The following is a 13000-nucleotide window of genomic DNA, read 5'->3' as shown; positions in this document are numbered from 1 at the left end:
GTTAAATTGAAGTTATAGTTAGCTTTAGTTTATAACTCCTAAATGTAGGTTTAAACATCAGATAATCTCTGGAAGAAATCATTTAAAGTGGAGTTATCGTTCCAAAGCAAAACTTAAAAAACACTTAAATTCAACATTTACACTTGGATAAAGTGACCACTACGCACACCCTATCATGCACTCCTTATGACTTCTTATATGACATTACTCATGATATGTTGAGCTGTTTCACTGATGACATCATTGATAATATCTCACAAAAATAAATATTGACCATCATAACCTTGCAACATGGTACCATACTGACATCTAGGGCTTCTGGTGGAAAAAGAACGCACAAGGCAGAGTGTTTTTCAGATATCAGATCTCCAAAATGGCAATATTGTGCCATATTACAAACCTTCAACTTGCAGGTAACAATGGGCACTGATTGGGATTAGAATGTTTACATTTTGTGCACCTCTCATGAAAAAGTATCCATAAAGCAGTAGACAGTAGCAAGCAACAGAAGATTTATTATTATGGGTCTACAGAATTTGCTGAAAAAATATGGGGCATATTCTCAGGGTCTTATTTACGATTTATCGTCACTTTAGCGCCGCAAAAGTGGCCATAGATTTATCGCCCTATTCTCAAGCTGGTGCAAACTGCTGATATTGCCAGTTTTCCAGCGATAGCTGCCGCAAAAAACATCGCCACGGATGAGAGCGACAACTAACGCTAATGATATGCAGAGTAGGCATTCCTGTGCAAAAACACACAAAAACACCACTCTGCGATATTCTAAACGACCAGCCAGATCTGCGATGCGATCCAAAAACAGGCGATAAGGCTCATTAGCATCAGGGATTTAACACCTGCCTTTTACTGGTGTTAAGCAGGACGACAATCTGCAGTATGAAAGGGAGCCCAGCCCAGAGCCACATCTGAAGACCAACACATGTCATGGAGCTACTAATCATGCAGCTCAGAGACCCAAGAGGGACACAACACCCACTGCCACCCCCAGGCCCCACCAAACTCCCCTGGACTACCACCGAGGCAGCGCAGAACAAGACAGCTGACCTTCCAATAATGGCACAACCCCTCAGCCACACAATTGTGGAGAAGTCAGAAACAAGTATGTGTGAAGGAGGCAAGTCACCCATGAAAAAGAATGTACAAAATGCCAAGTGTGGCAGTGATGTGCTGGACAGACTTCAGTATGCAGAGCACAGACATGATCATGTGGACATATACTGCTGGTGTTTGTAGTGTTGTGGACAGTGGACCCAACCATGTCACCTCAGGCCGTGGGTAAGACCTTGGACATGTAGCTTTGTCCCGCCCTGTAAGCGTAAGCGGAGTGGGCTGGGCCGGCATACGCCAGTCCAGCATAAGGGTGTGAAGAATTTGCCCGGGGCTCTGGGCGTGGTTCAGTTCTGGCCTGGACAAGGAAGTAACTAATGTGTGTGTCTCTGTTGTAGTGTCGGCGCCACCCAGCCCGCAATCGACAATGTTGCAATGTAGCATGCACCAGGAGGGTGGGATTGCACAAACGGAGAAATGAAGGAGCACAAGACCGATCGGGGTCTTGGCTCATACATGCCAAGTGTTGTGTGTATCTGTATTGCCACAGCATGAGCCAAATGCCTAGCCCTAATGGCAGCGCGAGTTCAGCCAGGCATGAACTCTACATCTGTGTCCGCCCTATCCTTACCATAGGCCTACACTCACGTGGCCGTCCGCCTTCAACGGCCAACATCACAGTGTCATTGTCAGGCTTGTGGACCTGCGCAGACAGGCATGACAATGGTGTGCCTTAGGAGTGCAAGTGATGCAACAGCGCAGCACACACAAGTAAATAGGCTTAGGGAAGGGAGGAGCAGCTTTGAGGCAATGCAGCACACAGTGATGCCGCTCATTTGCCACATGCAAGACATGTCAAACATGAATCCCAAAGTCGCACACATCCCACCCCACCCCCAACAAGCCACATCACATTTCCAGAATGCAAGCAGATGACAAACTAACATTAGGCATGAAAGCTCCTTTGTCTGAAATATCAGGCGGAAGAACATCTGCACCTCCGACCTCGGAATTGCATGTGCCCGGCACCCCCTGACAGATGCTATAGCAGCTGATGATGACTCCCACACTACGCCCTACGAAAGACCAACATATACACACCCCACACACAGAAGTCCTTGCTCAAAGTTATCTTGCATGGAATGACCTTCACACTTACTCCCACACCATCCCAGGCGTACAATTGTTGCACTCTAAAACAACTCATTGATCCAATCTGCAGCATTTCATCCACAGAACTGGTGCAGGTCAGAACAGTGCAGTTTCAACCAGAGCCACTAACGCAATGGCAGAACATCCCGGACACATACACAACCCCTGTCAGGTGAAAATGTACCGTGCACGTATGCTGCATTTACTGAGGGCACTGCCATTGGCAGTGCTGCGGATCATTTACCAGATAAGCCTTCGCATTGCTGACGACACCTGCGTTCAGCCTGTGTTGCATTGTCAATTGTGCATATCGAAGTGGTCCATGGATGTCTGCCTGTCCAACAGGACGGTGCTGAATTGGATTTTGACATGTGTGTGCGACCCCTGTTGGCCCATGACCAGGAGTGTCACTGTGATACCCGTTTATGGGATGTCCTGATACTTGGCATACATGCTGGCAGCTGGACCAGGGAGATTCCACAACTCCTTGTGTGCAGTGACCACATTTAACCGCTCCCCTATTGGGCTGTAGTACAAATTGGTGAAAGGGGGGGAATGCAGCACATCTGTCTGGACCTGCTAATGGATCGCTTCTCCGTCCTGTTTGATGAAGTCGACAACGACCTCATGTTGGAAATGATAGCCTACGAAGCTGCAATCGCTTTCATGGACGAGTAACTATGTACCTGCAGCCACAACAGATTGGAACCCATTGCACATTTCCCAATACCTTGTTGCATCTTGGAGATCTAATCACATATCCCACGACAACAGTGGACATGGCTGCATTTGCCTGGACTCCGAATACATGAGCGGACAACAACGTGGGTTAACAGACACCTGTGAAAGGTGAGGCACTCCCCCGGAGTGGACAGCGGCACTTGGCAATGCTCCTCATCCTGACATACTGCTGCATTGGTCTGCATGTTGTGGCACTTATCTTGCCCGTACTGACACGCATATGCTAATAAAGTCTACGCACCTTCACTTGTATTCAACTGTGATGAGTGTTGATTTGAATGACAATGTGTGTCTCACTGCCTATCTGGGTCACGGCCATACATGCGCATTGATAGCATTACCCAGGGTGTACCTCTTTGTGGAATCACTGTCCCTATATTCATCCATACTTTCATACTTGATTGATCATGGCCTTGACACATCTGTGTGAATTAGAATGTTTTATTTACATTCAGTAGAGTGTTGAAGCTGGACCAGTACAGAGCCATGTAAACCACACTTTACATTGTTTCCCTGTGGAGGGCCAGCCAAAGTCCTTTAAGGATTGACAAGTTCATCGGAAGTGGAAGACTTCAGTCTGCAGTGTGATTGCTGTGTCATTGGTAACCAAACAAAATATGGCAGTCCCTGTCGGGGTCCAAGGTGAGTGTCGCTGAGTGTATTGGGGGACTGTGGAAGGTGTTATTCCAGGGCATGATGCAGAGGGCAAAACCAAGATGAAACCGGCCATATGGCCGAGATGAATGCTACCAATTCATTCTTACCACAAAGCCAGATTCATCATCATCTTCGTCCTCTGATGTGTCAGGTGGCTCACATGTGGGTGGTGGTGTTTTGTCTGCATCACTGTGTGGCAGTGACACATCACGGGGCCGGAGGTGGAATGTCTGCCGCACTGTGTGGCACTGACACTTCAGGGGCAGAGATGTGGATGGAGTAGTAGCAGCAGCATTCATCCGCGCCGAGCCTTGTGGTGGCAATGCCATGACGAGGGTCTGCAGGGCATGGAAGATCACAGCTACATTTCGCTGGTGTGCAGCTATGGCAAACATTCTTTCCGCCTGCATCTGCTCAAAGTTCCCCATCATTCTCCTTATGTGTCCCAACTCCTGGCTGACTTCACTGGAGCTACTCTGACTAGACAGTTGTTCTTGGCTCAGAGTCATGACTCCAGCAATGTCAGCCATGGATTGTTGGAGAGCATGGAGCGGACAGTGGGTGTCCGTTAGGGACTGTAAGTCATCCCTGATAGGACTTAGACACCCACGTGTGGCATCTAGTTTGGCTGTCCATGAGGCCGAACCCCACCCGCAGCTGATCAACCATCTTCTTCTGGCACCCTAACACGTGGCATTGAAATGCCATGTGTTGGCTGTGGGGGTCCTGGGAGAGAGCCGTGGTGGTGGGTGCTTCCTGCTGTGTGGTCTGTGCAGGGGGTGGGGTCTCCTCGATGCAGCTTGGCTGCCCTGCTCTTGGAGGTGGGGTGCCAAATCTGTCCATGACCTGTTGGACGCTGTCGGTGTCGATGTTGGGGAGGTCCTCTTCATCATCAGTGCTGAGTTGTTGGGACTGCTCTGCAGGAGGTGTTGATTCACCCTCTGCAATGTGAAGGGGAGATGCAGATTGACATTGTGTTCACATGTATGTTCACGCATTGTATGAGTTTACTAACAGACTGCATGACAATGTACATTGTGACTGTTTGTGAGGAGATGCCTATTTGATGTGGGACAGTTGACATTTCTACACCATAATGGACGTTAGGTTGTACTTGTACATTATCATCTCACAGTTTCCTGCTATGGCAAATGTGAATGACTATTTTTTACACACAGGCGGCAGCAGTTGTGTCCTCTGTTCTGTTGTGAAAGTGTTGCAGTTTGTACCACATTGTTGTCCATGTTGAGGTGCTCTGATTCTTATACGTGTGTGCTGCATTGTGGGTGAGTTGCCCCTTCAGCTCTATCCCTTTCAGGTGGTGTGCCTTTCACTTCTGTGCTTATACAGTGCTGAGCTGTTGCAGTCTTGGGAAAATTGGGCTCTTGGTCGGAGTTGTGACTCTTGGGCATGGTTTGTCCGAAGATGTGCTATACTTTATTGAGCATGTGTGCTATTGTGCCCATCTCCCCCCGTCCCCCCAGTACCTGGTCATTACTCACCCTGTTGCTTATGGCTCAGTTCATGTTGTGCAGTGTCCGGTCCCCCAACTCCTGCCACCGTCTCCCCAATGATGACTCTGGACGCCATTTCCTCCATCTCATCCAACTCCTGGTGTGTCGCTGGACTCCCACCTCCAGTCTGCACTGCTGCTTTCAGGTTGGCTGCGAGTTTCAGCTTGGTTTTGCACTTCACATCAGTCCAGCACTTCTTGCAGTCGTCCACTTCCATTTTCTTCACTACAACTGCATTCACCTTGGACACGATGGACTGCCATATTGTATTTTTAGCTGCCAATGACACAGTGGAGGTGATGAACAGTTGTTGGTGGTGTTCTATCACCTCCATAATGACGATCTGGTTTTCCTGCGGACTGAAATGCGGGTTCCTTTTCTTCTTCTCCTTGCCCTTCCCTGACCCCGAGGTCCCAGGCTGGTCCTCCGTGGGGCTTGTGGGGTTCTGTTTGTCCTCTGTACGTGCTCCGGCTACCTCCATGGTGCTTCGCAGTTGTTTGTGTTCTTGTGTTTTTTGTTACTGCTTTTATAGTGATTTTTCCCACCTGACTTGTGAGACTTGCAGGCCTGGCGCTGCTTATCGCTGAATTTTTTATCGCAGTTGAGCTCATTGCAGCTTTTTTCACGTTTGAGTTTAGATTTTTATTGACATCCCGGTAATTTTATCGCGGACATGTGACGCGTTATCGGCAAACTATCGCATGTTACCACCATGTTGTGAATACGACATTAACACAGAGTTATTTTCCCGCGATAGACGGCGATGATTATCGCACGTTCTTGAGAATGTCCCCCTTTGGATTTATCAGATTTACCACATAATTTGCCACACATTTTGCAGGTTGCAAAAAAAAATGTTGCTTCAAGCTAAAAAAAAACTTGAAAGTACTGTTAGAAAGTGTGCCACTTAATTTGTGTTTATTTGCAGCATAAAGTCTGTTTCCCTGATAAGGTTAAAGGTCTGGAGATTGCTGTCAGGGCTCCCATTATGATGATGAACTCGATATGTTACAGGGAACCATAAAATGCTTTCAGTACTCCAAAGTTTCCTGTGAACAATGCAATTTTATAGAACTGCATTTTGTGCATAAAAAGCATTCAAACAAGTGATATAGTGGCAGATGTGTAAAGTAAGGCTTTAAAGAAAATATTTTGGTTTAAGCTTTTCCAGCACATAATGGCAATGTAGAGCATTATTGTTAAACTAAATTTGCATGCAGAGGGTTATGTGTATATGGGAATAATAAAAACATGTTATGCAGTTATAGAAATGGCTGATCACACACACACACACCCATACGCACACATACACACACATAATTTAAAAATGAAATATCTAACTAAGTTATGCTATCTTTGTTTAAAGTTCAGCATGCCGGCTAGCCCTATTTTCCCTTGTCCCTGATTCCATGTTATATTTCAGCAAGATAAGGGTATTGATTTAGGTGGAAAAAGTCTGAGCTAGCAGGTAAATAAAGTTCTGCACCTGACTAATTCCTGAAGTCGCCGACCTCAGCATAACTAGGTAAAACTATACCTAGAAATTAGTGAACTATTAAGAATTTTGATGTTACGCACAGTGCGACCAGTATCAGTTCTTTGTTAGAGCACAGCAGAGAGCTACAGGGAGAGAGCACTTGCCGACAAATTCCGAAAGAGAACACAAGGTAACAGTTTCATGTTTTTGTTTATGTAGCCTCATAGGGCATTCGGGGAACAGGGCCCTTAAACTGAGATGCAGATGCTCTCCCAGAGTCACTTTTTTGGTTTGAACTCTGTTCTCTGGATAACAGTGGGTGTGGCGGGCACAGAGAGGAGAAATCTATTATTTTAACAATATTCGGGGGAAATTCTACCCCCCCCACCTCCTTTACAGTTCATGCAGGGTATTTACTATTGTAGCTCCACTCCTGGAATATTTTAAGGAATGTTATACAATTCCTAAGCATTTGCATTGCGGAAAGTTTAGCCCTAGGTTCACTACTCAAAAAACTAGGATACCCAGATTGATGAACACATTAAGCATCCATCTGTACTTGAACATAACAACGAAACAGCCATTTTGGAATAGATTACCATGAAGCAATCTAGAAAATGCAACAAATGTATAGCACATGTAGTATGATTTTTTTAGCAACTGAACTGATGTGAGTTAATATTTTTTTTTGTCACATGGCCATGGTTTATTGCACCTACTAGGAAATACTTGCATTAATTGAGGCAAGAATCTAGGATTTCTGCTGGATATTCGCCTCACCTGTTCCTAAATACTGATAAAAAATTACCGAGGGCCTTATAGCTGTAAGCAGCAGTTTATTTTTTCTGCTTTTTTTCATCACCGTATCAATTCTAGGCAGGATGATTGATTTGAGGATTGGAGTTCATGTAGCAGAAATCACATTTTAATCGTAGGTGTACATTATATTCATACGTGTAGAGTGCACCAGCAATACTCTTTTTGTTGCATTAACATGAAGTATTAAAATTGTGAAATATAATAACTTGAAATGTGATGTGCTTAGGTCATTGAAAAGTAACATGAAGAATTAAGGTAGAAAGTAAATGTAACTAGCAGAGAACAATAACGTGAGGAGCTCATGTTGTGAAACTGACATTCATTCATGTACTAAATTTGTACTTCCTTAAAATTGTATTTGTGTAAAATTGGTTTTCCATGATTTTCTTTCCTCAAATGTGATTTCTCAGGTTTCATTTTTCCATTAATTCACATTTATCACCAGGACAGTGCCACATTTTATTAGCCATGGTGCTTTCCTGCTCTATCCCTCTGACGAAACGAATTGCATTGACATGGGTTGAGTGACATCTTTGTAAACAGGGTCATGGAGTCAGCCTTACCTTGATTCAGACCTTGGACCTGAAGGTTTGCAAAAAAGCATAGCATTCTAGCAGAAGCATTACCTCACTTGATGTCCCAGAGAAGCTCTTTCCATGTAGAGTACAGCTTTTCTAAGCCAAAGACCTTGTATTATTGCCAAGAAACTATATTTATTTGAGTAGTTATAAAGCCTTTCTTCACATCAGATGGCTAAATTCAGTGTCACAATTATGGAACGTTTGAAACACCCATCCTGGCCTGGCAATGTGGTACACTAGAGAGGTGTGAATCAGGTATGGCACTGCTGTTATAAAGATTTATACTCACAGCCAGTCTCTGCATTCTATGAACCATAGGAACTCAGATCTAGGCTACACATGTAAGATTTCTGTGTATCAGGAATCAATGTCATGGTTCACGGACATACAACACTGTCATCGTAAACAGAAGCAACGTCCCTGTGTGCTGCAAAGGTGCCTCCCCAAACCCTGCGATTCAATGGCCTACCCTCATAAAGATCATGTGTCTCACCTTATGTTTTTTGTGACAATGATGTTTTCAGGAATTCTAGCTCCTGCTCTCCAGACTGCCACTCACTGTGTGAGCAGTGTAATTCAGACTCTTGCAGGCCCTTCAGTTTAGTCATGGAAGGCACCGCGATTTAGGTCCCCAATTAATCTAAGGCCTATAAATATTATTGAAGCATGCAGGTTTCTAGGGTCCCCCATCACATTCTGCAGAAGGTCCTGCTCATTTTATATTGTTGCACAGATTGGTGGAAGTAAATTGTGGAGTTACATGCATCTGTACACAGCCAGCCCGTTTTTTTGCTCATTTTAATGAGCCTATTTTTTCAAAAAACTAAAAGTAGCTGAGCCTACCAGGGCACACTGACAGGTCCAGCTACTTCAATATTCTGAAAATATGCTGATTGTTAATTGGGGACCTAAATGGTGGTGCCTCCTATCCACACACTGAACGGTCTGTATTACACTGCTCACATAGTAAGTGGCTCTCTGGAGAGCTGGAGCTGTCGAGCTGGAGCTGTGATTCCTGAAAACATGAGTGTACACTTGGCTGTAAGGCTCGCAGGAACTGCTGCAAAAGTGGGTAGGGTAACCTCTGGGAGCTTTATCCCCATCTGCCAGGAAGGGCCAGAATTCACCCCCACCCACAGACTAGTGCCAGGCATAAATGTGGCATGCCTGTGCACCCTCTTCAGAAAACAACTGGGCTTGTGGGAGACAGAAGAAGGACTGCACCTGCTCCCACTTGTACCCAGGACGAAGAGGTAAGTGACCTCCTGTTAAGCTATAGGGCACAAATGCTGCAAGAGTCCCAATCTCCTGGAAGAACCCAGCTGACCAGTTCCAGCTGACTCTGACCTGGACCCTGTATATGGCTTCCGTTGGAGTGAGTCCTGACCCCTAAGATCTGTTCGTGAGGTCCTAGACCCTTGCTGTTGTCCAAGTGTACCCCTCCTGCCTTACACTAAAGACTGGGCCTGGAAACATTTTTCTACATCAATGCGTCGAGACCAGGGACTGGGAATAACCTGTCAGACGATTGGGCGAGGGTGCATTGCTAGTGGGCCTAACTTTGCCGCAGCTCCCGCTTGTTCTTCTTCATACAGCAAATCCAATTGAACAGGCCCAACGCAAAGCGGCATCCAATGACATCAAAGAAGGTTTTTTGGCTACAGCCTGCGGCCTTGTCTTGCTGAGGGAATCTGACTTCCAAAAAAGAGTCTAAGTCCAAAGGTAGAACCCTTCATTGGGCCCGACAAGGAGCAGCATCTGGTCAAAGCGGACAACTTGCTAGGCATGAACTCTGGATGTTGCCTCCTTTGTCGATGGCTTCACTGAGACCTTGTCCTTCATCAACCCATCATCAACTAGCCCATCTTCTTATCAAACCCACAGCTTTGCCCCGCTGAGGATTCTACCTTTACAGAAAATGTTTAAGCCTGAAGATAAGTTTCGCCAGGACAAAATCTGGTCCGTGTTTCCACCCACACTCCATTGTGGTCGGATTACAACTTAACTTTGTTCATGTCTACCACGACAACTTGCCCGCAGTTGCCACTTTGCACTTTTTGGCTGTATTTTTGTTTAAAGAAATGTAAAAAGTCACATCTCTGTTTTCCCCATTGGAATTTTTGTCATTCACTGTCCTTTTGTTCATTAAAATAATCTCTCACCTGTGCCCCTTCTATGAATAATACGCACTATATAAATTCTACAGATCAATACAAATTCAATACTTGGTGGATTTATGACTACCTTATACTGCTTCTTTCGAACAGTGGTCTAGGTAGGAAGAGATGCACAATTCAGAGGGCCTCTAGTGTTAATCAGTGGGGGGTACAGGTAACCAAAGAAGTACATGCACAACTCAACATACCTGGTGTAATGGACAGAGAGGAAAAATAAATCTGGGATAGCCTGCATGTGTGCGATTGAGAGTTCCTAGTAAAACTAAGTAGGGAAACAGCCTGAACAACGTGGCCAGAGCCATGCGTGCCGTTCCAACGCAAGCACAACCATGCTTGTCTTAACTACGCATATGCCTTAACCATGCATATGTGTGGTTAAGGCAATGCACGATCTAGATGCTGAGATGGGCTGGACCAGGAAAAGAAAGGATCGGGAGAGGTAAGTGGGGCTGTGGCAGGGTTTTAGGGTGGTAGGAGGTAGTTTTTGAGGGTTTGTGTAGTTTTTAGGGCTCAGGGTTAGGGCTTGGGGAGTGGGGTTGTTTTTAGGGCTGGGGAATCAAAGTTGCTTTTATTCCTCATGGGGGTCAGGATAGTTTTATGTCTGGGGGTCAGGGTCATTTTTAGGGCTCAGGGGGGTCAGGGTAGTTTTTAGAGCTCAGTGGGTGTTGGGTAGTTTTTAGGGCCCAAGAAGGGGTAAGGGTACTTTTTAGGACTCAGGGGGCCGGGTAATAGGTAGGGCTTAGTGGGTTGAAGACATTTTTACGGCTCAGTGGGGGTTCAGGTCAGTCTTAAGGGCTCAGGGTTGGGTCAGGGTACTTTTTAGGGTGGGGGGTCGGGTAGTAGTTAGGGCTAAGCGCAGGTGGCCTAGGGTGTGATCTTTACCGCACATCCTATACCAGTCATGCCTTTACCACAAAATTGCATGGTGAAGGCATGCATGGTTAAGGAATGCGCTGTTCAGATGCATTCAGGGTTTAGACAGCGTTGTAGAGGCACATGTGGTTTAGCCGAATGTGCCTCTGTCATAGAACCAACCAATGATGGTAATTCAAAGCCTCACTATATCTGTGGAAATATCCACTAAGTTGAAATCTCAGTTCTGTGTCACTTCTGCTTGGTTGGTCGACTAACAAAGCCTGTTGCTCACAGTGACTCAAAACCAAAGAAACAGGCCCAGTTCAACCACGTAACTCTGAAAGTATGTTAGCATTTGCAAATTCAAAAAATGATAGTTCTAGGATGTTATAGATAACAGCCTTGAACAATTGCCATATCTACTTTGATCAGACCTACGTTGGACTCACCCTTTTCTGCCTTTCGAGCAACAAAAATCAATGAGTTAGAGAAAAATGCAAATAATGGCAAGGCTTCCCCTCTTTCATAGGGCAGAATTTATTCATTTAACACTTTTGTTTATTGGCATTTTCAAAAAATGTTACAATGCAGTACAGAATAAACTCTGAATCAGATTTCTGGGATTACAGCTATTAGTAATACAGTTCATACTAAGTAATGAATGCGTTTTTTAGATCTACAATTTGAAAACAAATACTTCCTAGAGATGGGTTTATTTCAGGAGCTCTAAATACCATAAGATAATATTAATTAAACATTTAAAATATAGATGTAGGAGAGTAGGGTCTGCTATCCTATGGTCACCCCAAATGTTTGCTTTTTGCTTCACTGGTTTTTGACATATTGAGGCTGTGGGCCTGCCAATCAGACCCCCAGCCTGCTGTTCTCTCTACTAAATTTACCCTATGCACCCTAGGTGCATAACCAATTGGAAGTGGATCACCCTGTGAGCCCCTGTACCAGTGTACACTAGGTACCCAGGGCATTGGTGTATCTAAGGCCTGCCAGGGGCTGAAGCATGTATTATGCCACCCCAGGCTTGGTCTAACAAATTTGACACAACTGGCTGATCACTCATCTGGGGTAAGTTGGTGTAACCACCTCTTACTTAGGTGTAGTATACCTATACCTAACCTTAAATGGGACACATGTTAACCTATAAGTCACTCCTATGGCAGGCCTTAACAATCCTGAAGGCAGAGTGCTTGGTTCCATGTGAGATGGTGCTCTGGCATGAGCTGAGCCTGTCTGCAGTGGTCGGAACAACTTCCTTCTACTGTTTCCAGATATCGTCATACCATATACTCTTAAGTGCATTATGAACCTCGCGGTTAAATGCTATCTTTGGTTTGGCTTTATCAAAACATGTCGAGTAAGGTGTCATACGAATTGGAATACTAACCCCTCGCCAATTCTGGCGACGGGGTTAGCATTCCACCCTTCTAGAGGGACACGACATGTACAGTACCTGAAACCCGGGTAAAATCAAACATAGCCTCAGCTCCACAAAAAATGGATGCTGCCACCACAGACAAAAGTCTGCCCTTCTGCTGCTGGGAGTCCTTCCAGCTTGGGAGGTGTGGACAAAGGGTTTCCTGCCAGGGGAGGTGCGTGCACCACCCCAGACAGGATTTTGTGTATTGGTCAGGTAGGGCTTGAAAGAAACCAGACATGCCTGAGGCTCACAAGGAGCCTCGGTGCATATGCCAGTTCAAACCGGTCCTGGGGCACACCAGCCCTGGACCTGGGGCGAGCTGGACAAAGGATTGGGGATGTAACCACCCCCCTTCCTGGTCCCACCCTTAGGGAGGGACCTAGCAGGTAGTCCGGCCCCTAGAATCCGAATAAAGGTAGGAGCTGTGTCCTAAGACTTTAGACATCCTGGAATCAACTTGAAACTAAGAAGAAGACGGGAACTTCGACATTCTGCTGCACAGAAGACTGAAGGAAATCTCCCCT

At 45.6% G+C, this 13000-nt stretch overlaps 1 protein-coding gene across 3 annotated transcripts in view; it reads left to right on the top strand.

The window, feature by feature from the left end:
- LOC146798086 (cytochrome P450 2G1-like) overlaps positions 1–13000 on the top strand; it is a 370121-nt gene that overhangs the window by 69144 nt on the left and 287977 nt on the right. The window contains exon 1 of one of the 3 annotated variants that reach the window (XM_085625304.1): positions 6699–6799. The exons of the other annotated variants lie outside the window; for them this stretch is intronic. The gene's annotated coding sequence lies outside the window, so the exon portion shown is untranslated. Of the gene's footprint in view, positions 1–6698; positions 6800–13000 lie in introns of those variants that run through there. 3 annotated transcript variants of the gene reach the window in all.

Source organism: Triturus cristatus, chromosome 9 (assembly GCF_964204655.1).
Source record: "Triturus cristatus chromosome 9, aTriCri1.1, whole genome shotgun sequence".
In the NCBI taxonomy this organism is placed as follows: Eukaryota; Metazoa; Chordata; class Amphibia; order Caudata; family Salamandridae; genus Triturus; species Triturus cristatus.
This window is presented reverse-complemented; position numbering and strand designations above follow the sequence as displayed.